This window comes from Heteronotia binoei, chromosome 13 (genome assembly GCF_032191835.1).
Source record: "Heteronotia binoei isolate CCM8104 ecotype False Entrance Well chromosome 13, APGP_CSIRO_Hbin_v1, whole genome shotgun sequence".
Lineage (NCBI taxonomy): Eukaryota > Metazoa > Chordata > Lepidosauria > Squamata > Gekkonidae > Heteronotia > Heteronotia binoei.
In genome coordinates, this window is record NC_083235.1 from 36,631,132 (window position 1) to 36,645,239 (window position 14,108).

The following is a 14,108-nucleotide window of genomic DNA, read 5'->3' on the forward strand; positions in this document are numbered from 1 at the left end:
TCTACACTACACATTTAAGTGGGTGTCAACACCATAGATACTCATTGCCATAGAAGTCTGTAAGCTGTCATTCAGAGAAGGGAGCTAGGGAACTTCAACAGAATTCCTTGCATACATAACTGCAACTCCCTGCTCTGCCAAAATGGAGCAGGAAGAAGTCACAGGACACAGGATGGGACCCAGCATTCCATCAGAGGACAACACTAATGGATGTGGAACTTTCCCTTCTTCTCTTCACTGCAGCAGTCCTTTCAACCTTGGGCAACATGACTTCCTGGATCGCAAAATCCATGTGCTCTGAAGAGTCCTGCAGGTAGAGGGATGCACTGAAGAGGCAGAAGGGGAGAAAACTTCCACTCCTACCTCTTCCACTAGCTGAAGGAAGAAGTAGGAAGGGCTATTCCACCCATTCCCCATTCCTCACTGCAGCCCATCCTTCCCACACGGATATTAGCCCACACATGGCCCTGGGAACCAACCCTTCTGGGACTGGAAAGGTCTGCTGGAGGCATTGGGGGTGGAATAAAGGGAAAGATCCACAGTGTGCACACCCACAGATCACTAGATCCAATCCATAAATTACTTTTAGATATGCAGTACAGACACAGCTATTCATACAACTGAGCCCAAACAGAGCTTGGTGCACCCTCAAGTTTCAAGCTTAATGCCACTTGCTCACTCCACCCCCACATCTTCCTAGAGCTCTTTTGCTGTCCAAAAGCAACACATTAAGTTTAATGCATCATGGTTTTAGAAGTGGATTCAAAGAGTGGATCGGCTAAAACAACCTTTGTCAAATCTCATTATATGCTGTGACCCCACCCCCTTAAAGCAGCAACCTTGGGTTCTATAAGAGCTGTGAAAATTTAAAAAACAAAACATAAAACCATTCACTCACAGATTTTGGGATAACAATAAAAACCCATTAAGCCTGTAGTTTCCAAAGAGGTTTGTGCTCCTCTCATTGAAGGATCACTAAGTTAGCATTAAGAGGTAACATTGTAACCAGAATCTTTTACCTGTCAGAAACCTCTCAGTTATCAAGTTCTTCCGCTCCAAAGGCAAAACCAATTCTAATAAGATGCCTGTAAGCAGAGTGGTAAAGCTGCAGTACTGCAGTCCTAAGCTCTGCTCACGACCTGAGTTCGATCCCCGGTGGAAACTGGTTTTCAGGTAATCGGCTCGAGATTGACTCAGCCTTCCATCCTTCGAGGTCAGTAAAATGAGTACCCAGCTTGCTGGGAGGAAAGCGTAGATGACTGGGGAAGGCAATGGCAAACCACCCCCGCAAAAAGTCTGCTGTGAAAACATTGTGAAAGCAATGTCACCCCAGAGTCGGAAATGACTGGTGCTCGCACAGGGGACATTTCCTTTTCCTTTCCAAGCATATTCCATATCCTCTTCTGGGCAGAATGGACTGGGGTGTGTAATACTGGCTCCTGGAACTGGCATACAGTACGAAGCCTTTGGACAAGCCAGGGATGGTTTAAGCACCAAGAGATTGGCCTGGTCAACAAAGGAGCTACCTTCTACCTACAGGGCATTCAGCATCAGCCCCAACAAATGACTTCAGTGACCCAGAGTTGGCACATACACACAGGGCCTGTAATCAGGTATAGCGCTGATGTGGGGTTTTCTTAGGGAATTCAAGAAGATGAACATTATAGGAGAAGGAATTATAGAGCATACCACCGCAAAGACCTTCACAAAGTCTTTAATGTTCTGAAGATGTATTGAAAAGCGCTGGGCGGCAGAGAGTTATGGCAGCAAAGCAAAGTTCTTATTTATTATATCCCATACCATCAGAATAAAATCAAAGAAATAAAGAACTTGAACAATAGTGGCTAAAATGAGTACAGGATACATTTTACAAATGTGATCTAACAGAAGGGTGAAAGTAGTTCCTTAGATTGACTGGAAGCTGCACATAATCCCTCCCTGTTCAAGAAGCTCTAGTTTTATTTTATCACTGGGTCTCTTCAAAGGAACAAGACCAAAGACAGCGCACCTACTGTAATCGCAGTAATGGAAATGGATTATAGCCAAAAGCTTTCTACAGCTGCAACAATGAAAAAATCCTCTAAAACATAATTACGATACAGTATTTTAATGATGGAGGGGTTTATTTATCTAATTCGTCTATACCTTGCCTTTCTCCCCAGCAGAGACCCTAAGCAGTCTGTCACTTCTCCTCTCCTCTATTTTTATCCTCACTACAACCCTGTGGGGTAGGTTGGCTGAGAGGATGTGACTGGCCCAAGGTCACCCAGTGAGCTTCCACAGCATGAATGAGGATTCGAACACATGTCCTCCAGTTCCTCGTCCAACACTCTTAACAACACTGGCTGAGTTTGCAAATATTTATTTACTTCACTGATACCATACATTCTCCTGCATCGGGGACCCAAAGTGGCTTACAACATTCTCTTCTCTACCCATTTTACCCTCACAACAACCTTGCAAGGTAGGTTAAGCTAAGCACATGTGACTAGCCCAAGGTGGCAAGTTTCCACAGCAGAGCAGGGACTGGGACCTAGTTGGCCCAGTCTGAGACTCTAACCACTTCACCATGCTGTATGCACACAAAGGCCCAGCATCCCAGAATAATAATTTAACCACCACCCCTAAATAGTCAAGTAATGAGGTTTTAAAGCAGCACTTTGACCATCCAGCATGGTGCCAGGGAAGCTCTGTCCCTTGATGCAGACTCTCTTATTTCTGTCGCCATTCTGTGGCTCTTCCCCAACTGTCAAGAACAGCACTCCCCCCCCCCACACTGGGTTTCAAGGGACTTCGATCCAACTGAGAGAGGTGACAGACAGACACACAAGTGCAACAGGTGAGGCCCACCAAGTCTCCTTGGACAGCAGGAGACTGGCGAAAGACACATACCATATACACCAACAAGATGCAAGGCTTACTGAGTTCCTCTCCCCAATTAACACAACACACACACACACACAAATCCTGATCATTAGGAAAGGGCCAGATCCACATTCAAAATGCCCAGCTCTGGAATCCCTTTGCAAAGTCGCCTACACCAAGAATCTGGATTTCAGCTGATTTAAAAAAGATAATTGCATCAATTACATCCTAGTTGGAGAAGGCTTGCTTTGAAAGGGAGAAAATGCCAATACAATCCGCTTCTCCACCCACCCCCCACCCTCTTTGAACAAATCCCTTTGGACTCTTCCATAATCCCATGCAGGCTGCACAGATCTGGGGAGTACTGCTAAGCACAGTAGGCCTTGCCACAGGGCTTGCTTGCTTTGGGAAAGTGTGGATTGAGGAGGGAGGAGGACATTTGTTCACTGAGTTGGGTTGATGGTACATGTGAAAGGGATGGTTGGGGAGGAAGCTTGTCAATCTACATCCATTATCAGCTATGTCCACCTCCAAATTGCTGGGCAGCTCACATCTGGGCCACTGTATTTTAGGAAGATCTTACTGATTAGCGTCACTTTACCTCTCTACCCCATCCTACAGACCCCCAAGAGTCACGGTTGCAATCCCAGGTTCCAGACGGAATAAAATAGAAATGTTAATTTGAAAGAGGGCACACTGGGGGAAAGAAGCTGGCGAGGGAGTGGGGGAATAACTTCAAATCTCCAATGAATGGTTAATCACGCTTCCTCCCCAATCTCATTCCCCTTTAGCAAAATAAAGGGAGCCAGAAGACAACTTCAGCCCAAAACAAATACAGCTCCCTGTGGATTCCATCGTTCTACAAAACATACCAACAGACCTTTATTTGTTTGAGCAAGAGGAAGGGATTAAATCTCTCCCCACTTCTCTCCATATCAAATAAAATTACAGATCCGTGTTTTCTCAACAGGAAGGGTGTAAGAGCCATTTTCCCTCCAACCGCTTGTTTAGAAAGGCCTAGATTATGGAAGACAATATTCCCAGTTTGCTGCTATCAGCGGCCCTCCGCCACCCACCCTTCCTCAACAGTTTTTACACAACAGCTTCCTCCCCTCTCTCATGCAGCAGAATTCTACATAAATCAGCACCGTTTAAAAGTCTGACGTAAATATACTTCCAACGCTCAGAGGATATTGACATTCAAATAAGGCTCAGAGGCAGGGTTCTGCTGGCTCCTTCTACATGTAGAAGAATGGGGAGTTCCACCTACCTCTCTTCTACAAGATGATCCAGAAATCCTCACCCGGCAAAATCCATCGGCAAGATACAGCAGAAATCATTATCCAAAAAATCGAGAAAGGAGAAAAAAGAAGGGTTTGCATTTGTTCCCTCCTTTAAAAGGAAAAAAAAGGCAAAAAGAAAATCTTTGTACTTTTATTTACAGCCACCTTGGGAAGGTGGGGGGGGGGGAGGATGGAATAAACACACAACAGCAACCAAAAATTAGCTTTAGAAAGGATGCTAAATCCAATATCCGAGGATTTCTCCACCCAGGGAAAAAAATAGAACGCCCAGCCCCCTTCTGAGAGGAGGGGAGGGGGGAGCTTTGCTTCCTTCCACCACAGCAGTTTAGGGTTCCAAAATAAGCCCAAAGAAAGAGCGAAGCAGTGCGATCCCTAGGAGGAAACACAAAGGGAGCTCCGGGTTTGCCTTTGATCTTCCAGCATCCGCATCCGACGGAGAAGGCCTCTCTTTCTGTTGCCTTTGCCCATTCTCTCGCTACTTCCACCTCCGGATTCCCCCCTTACACCCCACTACCCCTTGCTCGGTCAGGAGGCGCTCTAGTGCCCCCCCCAACAGAACGCTGGAACACTCACTTGGCGAGGGGAATGGAACGTTGGATGTTCTTTAAAAGATGGACCCCCTTCAGATGGAACGTTCAGGCTTCCCCGGGTAGGGGTGGGGGGGGAGCGAGTGGAGGAGGGGCAACAGAACGTTCAGAGTTTCTCTCCGGATGGAACGGACATACTTTCGCCTCCTTCCTTTGCAATTCCTTTTCCAGTGAAGCTGATCCGAAGACTCAGCTTATCATCCGCGAGCAGCTACATTGAATCCTCCCGAAGAGAACTAAACCAGACGTATCCAGCCTTCCCTCGCACAAACGGCTGCACCAACCCCACTCTCCTGACTGCTCGCTTCGAGGTTGGGGGTCCCCCTGTTTTGCTTTTTTGTTTGGATAATCTCCTCCCTACCTCCTGTTCCAGGCCTCTTCTCTTTCTTTTCCTGTTTCGCTCGTTCTCTCTCTCTCCTTTCTCTCCTTTTTGTTTGCTTCTCACCTTCTTCCCTCTCCCCCTAATCCTCCGCTTCAGTAGAGGAGGGGGTTCAAAGAAGCATCTCTGGCTGGTGTTTACCCCACCGCCCTCTGCTTCCCCCCACACACAACGAAGGGCTTCAAGGAATTGAACAGAAAGTGTTCACCGAGGCAGCCATTTTCAGAGAGGAAAGTAGGTCCTGCTGGGCCAGCTCCGGGTTTGCTTAACCTCCCCCTCCCTCCTCCGCCTCCTGTGCAAAGGGAGGGTGGGATCCCGGAGTTAGGGACTGGTCCCTCTCGCGCTCTGTTCCTCCTCCTCAGCGTCTCTTCTCCCACTGGGGCCGAAAGAGAGCGTCTCGGGAGCGATGCAATTCCATCCCCTCGCCTTTTGCGCGAGATGGTGGGGTGTATTGGGAAAAGAAGGAACCGAGCACTTATTTTGTGTTGGAACCCGATGGCGGAAGCACACGGAGCTCTCGCTTTTGGGGAAGTGAGAGCTGCGTCCGTACGGAACCTCAGTGCACGCTCTGCCGAAGATCACTTCGCCAGTTTTAACCCTTCTGCGCCCGGGCCGGGTTGTTGCAATAGCACGTGGGATGGGTTCAGAGGGCTCTTCCTTGCCTCTCTACCCTTTCCAGGGGTGTAAGGGAACGTGGGACAGGTGTATTTCTTCCGAGAGGCGAGGAAGCGGCATTCTCGCTCGTCACGCAGAGTGGGCCGCCCAGGAAGCAGAAATAAGAGGGATGCCCCTAGTGCGTTGCCACTAGACCACGCAGGGCTGTGGGGCGTAGGGTGTAAGGGCCCGGCAAACTCCAGAGGGGGCGCTCGCTCACCCCCTTGCACATGCCTCCAGGACTTTGTAACCTTCGCTTAAAGGAGGTCCCACTGCGCCCCCCAGCGGTGTGAGTCTTTCAGCTCTCTCAGGGATTTTTCTTTTTTGGCGACTCATCAGGTTTTTTTTAAACTATGCAAGCTGTCCAGAACCTTTCAAGAAAAGCCACAAGATCGGTTACAACATGTGTTTGAAGTTTTGAACCATGTTGCTTACAAGTTCGTTCTGGAAATGTCCGGTTGATCAAAAATATCTCTCGTCTTAAGCATTCTTTTAGGAATAAGAGATGCTTTCTTCTTGGTTTCTGATACTTGGCCATCATAACTCGGATATTGTCTCCACGTGTTTTATTTATTTAAAATATTTATACCTCGCCTTTCCATAATGGCCGAGACATCGTCTCAGATGTGATCAACTTAGGCAACTGGTTACATAACCATTTCTAGTCAGGGTTAGGAAGTTCTTTTCTCCCGATTTGACCTTCAAGGTTTTCATCCCTGTCATGATAGTGAGGGCCTGTCTTTGTTTTACGTATTTCTTCATGGTGAAGTAGCTAACTGAGCCAAGATTTCTTGGTGGAGGTGCGATTATGACATTACTTTGTTCTTTCCAGAAACTCATTGGGCTTTTAAAGTTTGGATATCCTTCCATTTTTATTGTTCGGTGTGAAAATTATGAATCTTTTAGAGCATTTTTAATCCAATGTTTTTCTAGCAACTACAAACAAGAAAATAAAGAGCTGCACCAATCATAGATTTTTTTTTTTAAAAAGACCAAGGCCAACGGTGCAAAATTAGGTAAAAATATATTTAATTAGTTAAATTTCCTGCTACACGGTTCACCAACAGGCTTCATCAGGGAAATCTGTTTGTCTTCCCTGACAAAGCCTGTTGGCAAAATGCATAGGGAATTTCTTGAAAATTTAACTGAGTAATAAAATATATTTTACCTGATTTTGCACCATTGGCTTTGGCCTTATTTTTAAAAATCTCCTTAGCAACTAAAAGCCACGCCCCTCAAATTTCCCCCTTTCTGCCAAGTATTGCAGGGACAAGACTACCAGAAAAAATCCTCCCTCCCAAAACAAAACAAAAGGACTGTCTCTTTGGAACATAACAGGATATAATGAAGAAAACATTAATTTTAATAAAGATCTTGAACCTCAGCTTCAGCCTGCCTTACTCGTGCTAATTCCATTCCTTCCTTAAATGAGTTCTGGTTGGTATACACAGGGCTCCCATGCCATTTTGTCTTCACTACCCTCTGTGGTAAGTTAGGTTGAGAATGACTGGCCCAAGATCACCCAATTAACTTGATGGCGGTTTGGGGATTTGAACTCAGATATCCCAGTCCAGTACTCTAATCACTACACCCCACTGGCTGTCTAGGAAAAACAGTTTAGATCACATCACACACATGAACACACAAGAAGCTGTCTTACATTGAACCAGACCATCTGCCCATCAAGGTCCATATTGTCTAATCCAGGGGGGGTTTGGTAGAAAAAGTCCAGCAGGAACTCATTTGCATATTTAGGCTACACCCCTGGTGTCACCATTGTTTCACACAGGGCTTTTAAAAGAAAAGGCCCAGCAGGAACTCATTTGCATATTAGGCCCCACCCTCTGACACCAAGCCCGCTGGAACTTTTTTCCTGTGCATTCCTGCTCAAAAAAAAAGCCCTGGTCTCCTCAGAATGGCAACAGCTCTAAAGGCGGAGGTTTTTCACATCACCTCTTGCCTGGTTCTTTTACCTGATGAAACAGACCTTCTGCATGCAAAGCAGAGGCTGAGCCACAGCCAAAGGAAAGTTCTCCTCCTGTACCAACCTTTCTGTACACAAATCTTCAGAAGATGTTCCTTCTCCTTGAATCATGTATGCCCCCCTGGCTTCTTGAAGAAGGGCAGAATTATAATTGATAAAATGGCCCCCTCTCTTGGAGACTCAGCTCAAACATGCAGTAGAATGGATGGTACAACTTCAAATTGCAGATGGAGTATTCCATTTGGGAACATCCTGCTATGTTAAAAACGCTCTGCTGAACAGAAAACCCCCAGCTAGGAAGGCCCAGGCTGGTCCAGTCTCATTAGATCTCAGAAGCTAATCAGTTTCATCCCTGTGAGTACCTGGATGGGAGACCACTGAAGAAATCCAGGGTTGCTCTGCAGAGGCAGGCAATAGCAAACAACCTCTGAAAGCCTTTTCCCTTGAAAACATCAGCAGGAGTTGCTACAACTCAACTGCAAGTTGATGGTACCTTCTACCACCACCATTAGGGGCGTCAATAACCTGAAGAAAAAATGTCCTCCCCTTTAATAGAGGCTTGATATATGCAAGTGGGCAGGTGAAGCTTTTTGTGGCTTGAAAGTAAGCAATGTCCCTTGGTAGATAACATCCCATTCCACCTTTATTAAGGAGGCAGGACCCCCCTCCCAGGTTTTTGGCAACCCCAGCCTCCATAAACAGAAGGGAACTTTTCTCCCTGCAGTGCTAGCTTTCGTTTTACATAGAGCATTAACCCACAAGGGTGTGTGATCTCCTGTATGCAGTCTGACATGGTACAGCTCATGCTACCATCTCATTCTCCAATGTGAGGCAGGCATCAAATGAAAGGGGACAGGTCAAAACAAAAGGCTGGCTCTCTGAGCAATGTTGGGACTTTTATATGGCACTCCATCCTGAAGGATTTCTGCCAGGCTCATGCCCTCCTTCCAGAAAAGAATATTCCAGGAAACATTTGGAAGATGAGCTGCACTGACCTTTCAAGTGTTGGACTAGTACCTGGGAGGCCCAGGTTCGATTCTGCACTCCGCCATGGCAGCTTGCTGGGTGACCCTCGGCCAGTTACATGTGCTCAGCCTAACCTACCTCACAGGGTTATTGTGAGGGTAAAATGGAGGAGAGGAGAATGGTGTAAGTTATTTTGTGTCCCCATTGGAGAGAAAGTCAGGGCATAAAATGACTCAATAATAATTGTGTGTGTAGATAGACAGACAGACCCAAGGAGTTTCATGGGACTTCCTAGTAACTGTATATCAGATTGGTACTTAAAAACAAAATACCACCATTCCAGAGTCTTGGTTGGAAACACATATCTTAATATGACAGCTGTGTTATGACCAGGAGCACATTACACACATATACTTCAGTTGCAAATATTTTACTTGGAAAGAAATTTGACTGAAATCAATGAGACCTGCTTCCAAGTATTGGTAAGAGCTCAGCTGAAGAATTCTGGCAGCCTGATCCACAAATCAATTAAAGCAAAGTTCTATAGTTGGATTTAAGCCACTTTAAGGACATGGAGTTCAGTGGAACTGACATCCTGATGCTCTATATCAGTTCAAAACAGTAACAGTGCCAGAAGTAATGCACGCCCCTACAGACTGGGCTCATGAGCCCAGTAACAAAGGCAAACTCCTGCCAAAGCTTTGTTTTCTTAAAGGTACCTGGGAACTTTGCATCTGTGCTGAAAGTACTTTGAGAGACACCTAGAGGTTGGGGAAGGGACGACAACATCAGGAGTGCCCATGAACTGAATGGGATTCTTGTCTCTTGAGTAACATTCCTCACCATACCTTCCATAACATAAACAGCTTTTGAAGCCCTGTTGAGATTGAAAAAATGCATGCCATTCGGTGTGTGTGTGTGTACTGTTAATAAGACATGGCTAAAGCACCGTTGGGGACAAATAACATGTCCTATGGTGCTTTGAATCCTCACCAGAATACTGGGCTGCATTGAGCCCAGTAAAGCTGCTTTTACAGTTGTACAACTTGCACTCATCAAAAATCATTTATACTGTGAAAGCATTTCCTGTAAGAAGGGTGTGAGTTGGTCTTCCAGTTTGAGGATGCAGAGTCTGATTTGCTCTTGAGATGGAAAATGAAACACAGGAGAGAAGGCTACATACACAGTATGCAAAGAAATACCAAATCAGTATCGTAACCCCAACTTGCTATGAACACTCAAAATATAATGATTTATCAGTAGTAGTATCAAAACAGTAATAATATCAATCAATTAACATATTAATGTCTTTCACTGAGTGTACAATAAAAAGGTAAAAGTACTTTGATTATCGACCCATGGGGTGTTGTCACATCAGGACGTTTTCATGGCAGACTTTTATGGGGTGGTTTGCCATTGTCTTCCCCAGTCATCTACACTTTATCCCCAGCAAGCTGGGAACTCATTTTTCCGACCTCAGAAGGATGGAAGGCTGAGTCAACCTTGAGTCAGCTCCCTGAACCCAGCTTCCCCTGGGATACAACTCAGGTCATGAACAGAGCTTGGACTGCAGTACTGCAGCTTACCACTCTGTACCACAGGGCAGTATTCAACAATTCTATACCACAAGGTATTGGCATAAGCCCCTCCAGGGGTCACAAATAGCTTTTCAAGTCCACTGTGTTGATTCCAAAGGGTTCTTTTTTTTACAATAAATTATAAATCCAACAGTCCCAAAGGGTCCTGAGGAGCCGATCCCAACTACAAGCAGTTTCATGGAAACTTTCTCAAGGTTGGGAATAGCAGTATTGTCAAAATCAATATGAATACACAGCAGGCAAAAGTTTACAAAATGGCATGCACTCCAAAGTGTCAGTCTGACTAAAAACAAGTTATTGTTGGTGGAAAGTGCCATCATGTCACTTCTGACTTCTGGTGACTTCTGGTGGGTTTCAAGGTAAGAGACAGCGGTGGTTTGCCACTGCCTGGCTCCACATCGTGACCCTGGTATTCCTTGGAGGTCTCCCATCCAACCGTGCTTAGCTTCCAAGATCTGGCTACTGTGCTGTCCAGGTCACAGCTCCCAATAACTCAAGAACTGTGTCCTGCTTCTTAGGCTGTATCATATCATTACAAGTGCACATTGCTTCTGAGGTTAAACATGTATTATGCAGCCACTTTCTTGCATAGCTTTGCAGCAATCATTGCTAGAAACTTGCAAGACTTTTAAGAGCATGGGAGTCAAGATTCTCAGTAGATCGTTTCTGTACCCAATTCCACATCCTACTAGTTGTTTCCTCTTCTGCAGAACATATGTACTGCCATAAAAATGGTATGGAATGGATGATCCAAGATGAAAGTGATGAGGTTAGCCGGGAGAAGAGATCATTTTTTTTGGGGGGGGGGGGGATACCATTCACTTTTCTGATTATGGAAAAAGGTGATAGAAGGGAACATTTGGAAAAGTGGTATCACTTTACCTATTTTGCATTTCTGAATCGTTGGGACCAACATTGTAACCAGTGCCTTATTCCACATGCAGACATGGAATGTATACTGGAATAAATGGCTGGAATTCAGTCTTTGCCTGAGAAACTATTTAGAAGTTAAATAGATCATGGGGCTGGTGATTTCTTTTCTCTAGAATTGACCTATGACTAAAATATGGGACACAAAGAAATCTAGTAGCTTCAGATAAGTATGTTCTCAGTCTACTGATTGCATTTAACCAACTTTTGAAGATTCCCAGATGGCCTATTTCCACATGATTTTATCAAAATTATTCTATTGTTGAGAGAATCTTTACAGACCAATGGGAAATACATATTGTGAGGTTACCCTCAGAAAAAATACTTAACAGCTGCATAAATGTATGGTGTCGTGGTTAAAGAGTACAACAAGGATCTGGAAATCGAAGTTTGAGTCCCCACTCTCTGCCACAAAAGCTTGCTGGGTGGCCTTAGGTCAGACACACTCCCAGCCTAACCTACCTCACAAGGTTGTTGTGAAGATAAAACAGATTAGAGAAGAACAATGTAAACCCCTTTGGGTCCGCATCAGGGAGAAAGCTGAGGTATAAATAAATAAAAGAGCAAATATCAATAAATGGAAGTTCCACTGTATTTCTGGGTACCTGTCAGATCAAAATCTTAGATAAAATATGGAAATGGATCAGGGACTACAAGAAAAAATGGATCATGCAAATGTGTTCATTCACATCCAACAGATGATAGAGATTGGTGACTTTTGCACTGATATAGCTGTTGTAATGTCTGTCCTGGGAGAGCCTGGAATGCCTTTGTGCAGAAACCCAACAAGCCCCTGATGTGTCGAGACACTGGGGTGAGCAGCCAGGACACACAGGTGCAGACTGCCACAAGAGAGCACCTCCTCAGATCAGGAAAGCAAACAGACACCATGAGTCCCATTGTGCTGCTCAAATGAGTACATGCAGAGATGAGATCCATATAGCCAATCCCCAACAGACGGGCAGGAGGATTAACAAATGGGATGAGTTTTCTCTCCTGTTCATGTGTTCTCAGAGCAAAGGGATTAGCAAGACCTACATCTGCCACTCTAGCAGAGCTCTAGTTGAGAAGTCATTACATGGATGATTTCCAGCTACAAATAGGACTCCGTGCTCAAGGCTCACAGTCCCGTGATTGAACTGTCTTGGCTGAGGGGCAGCTGCTCCACACAACTGAACTGCTTTCTATTGTACAAAGGAAAAAACTCTCTGCTACAGCAATGCAGAAAGGAAAGTGTTTTGGATATTTTAAAAGTCACAACTGAGTTATTTTAAAATGGGATTTGGGATAAATCTAATTTGCTGCCATAAAATGATTTCCCCCAAAAAACATTCTGACTGTAAATTGCAGAAGGCATTTTAAAATTTGGCAAACTAAAAGAACAGGAAATATGTATCAAGCATAGGCTTCAGAATTTTTTGCAAATTGATATTTATTAGAAATAGTCTATGCCTGATGAAACTGTTCACAGGCTATCATTTCAAATCATGTCAGCCCTTATTCAGGGGGCTTTTATTTCAAATATTCCAGGGGCTAACACAAAGGACTGCAGTCACAGATCTGGAAACCTTGTGGCTAGAATGACACACAAACACTCTGTAGCTATTTCCCAGCAGAAAGTGGCCTTCCTTCATTGCAGTTCCAAAACTATATATGCACCTTCCAGCTTCTTCCACCACCACCACCACCCTTATAGCCCGCCTTAAAGGCTGATACATTCTACAGGACGTATACCCAGATAAAATCACACCAGCTGAGACTGCAAGCTGACTGAAACCTTCAATGCAGAACTTGGCACTGCAAAGTAGGAAATAACAGTTCGAATGCTAGATTAGGAACTGGGAGACCCTGGCTGTGATGACACACTATGTAATGCACTTTCAGTGCATTTTCCAACCCGATTTTGCCACTTCACACAGTAAAATCCAGCTGGGAAGCGGACTGAAAGTGGATTGAAAGTGCATTATTCAGTGTGTGTGATCACAGTCCCAGATTTGAATCGTGGCTCTGCCATGGAAGCTTGCTGGAAGGTCTTGGGTCAGTCATACACTCTCAACCTAGCATACTTCACAGGGTTGTTGCAAGGATTAAATGGAGGAGGGGAGACTAGCATATGTCTCTCTCAACTCCTTAGAGCAATGGTGGGATAATAATGGAGTAAATAAACAGTTTAACAAAAATATACCTAATACATAATTTAGCCACTAGATGGCACCACTTAGTTTCAGATTTGCTTTGCTTGCTTGGAAGTCCGTTGTTAAAGGGTACTTAACTCCCTTACTAGGCCAGCAGAAAGTATTCTCCTCCTCCCACTTGTACAAATAACAAACTCTTCTAGGCATTTGTCTTTTGCATCTTTTCAGTTTCTTTACCTGGGAATTCACTAAACCATCTTTCCACCTACAAAGTCCTCAAGACAGAAAATTTTAAAGAATTCACAGCAATTGAATCTAACAACACAATTGTTCCATCCCCAGTATGAGTCCAAAGTTTTACAGAAAAAGCCTTTAATCTGAACTGAAGGTCTGTAGGTTTGACACCATCCATGTCAATCTCAGGATTGGATTCAGCCAGTTCCTCTGTGTGGTATAGCCACCATCCTACATTATATACGCAGATCACAAAATTACCAGGGCAGCCTTCTTGAGCAACCATGCGGTGAATGTCTTTCCTTTCTCACTCACAGAAAGCCAGATGGATCCATCACTCAGCATTTATGTAGCCCATATTGACTCAGAAATGCATGCAATTCCAGTCGGCCATACCATAAAGGCAAAATCCTGCAAAATAGTTAGCCTTCTTATTAGGACCAATCAAAAGATAAAAAAATAGTGGTAACTC

General features: G+C 44.7%; 1 protein-coding gene across 1 annotated transcript in view; it reads right to left on the reverse strand.

Moving 5' to 3' along the window:
* The window catches only part of KMT2D (lysine methyltransferase 2D), a 120,946-nt gene extending 115,318 nt beyond the window's left edge, over positions 1 to 5,628 (reverse strand). The window contains exon 1 of the mRNA XM_060252584.1: positions 4,134 to 5,628. The gene's annotated coding sequence lies outside the window, so the exon portion shown is untranslated. The remainder of the gene's footprint in view (positions 1 to 4,133) is intronic.
* Between the last annotated feature and the right edge of the window lie 8,480 nt (positions 5,629 to 14,108).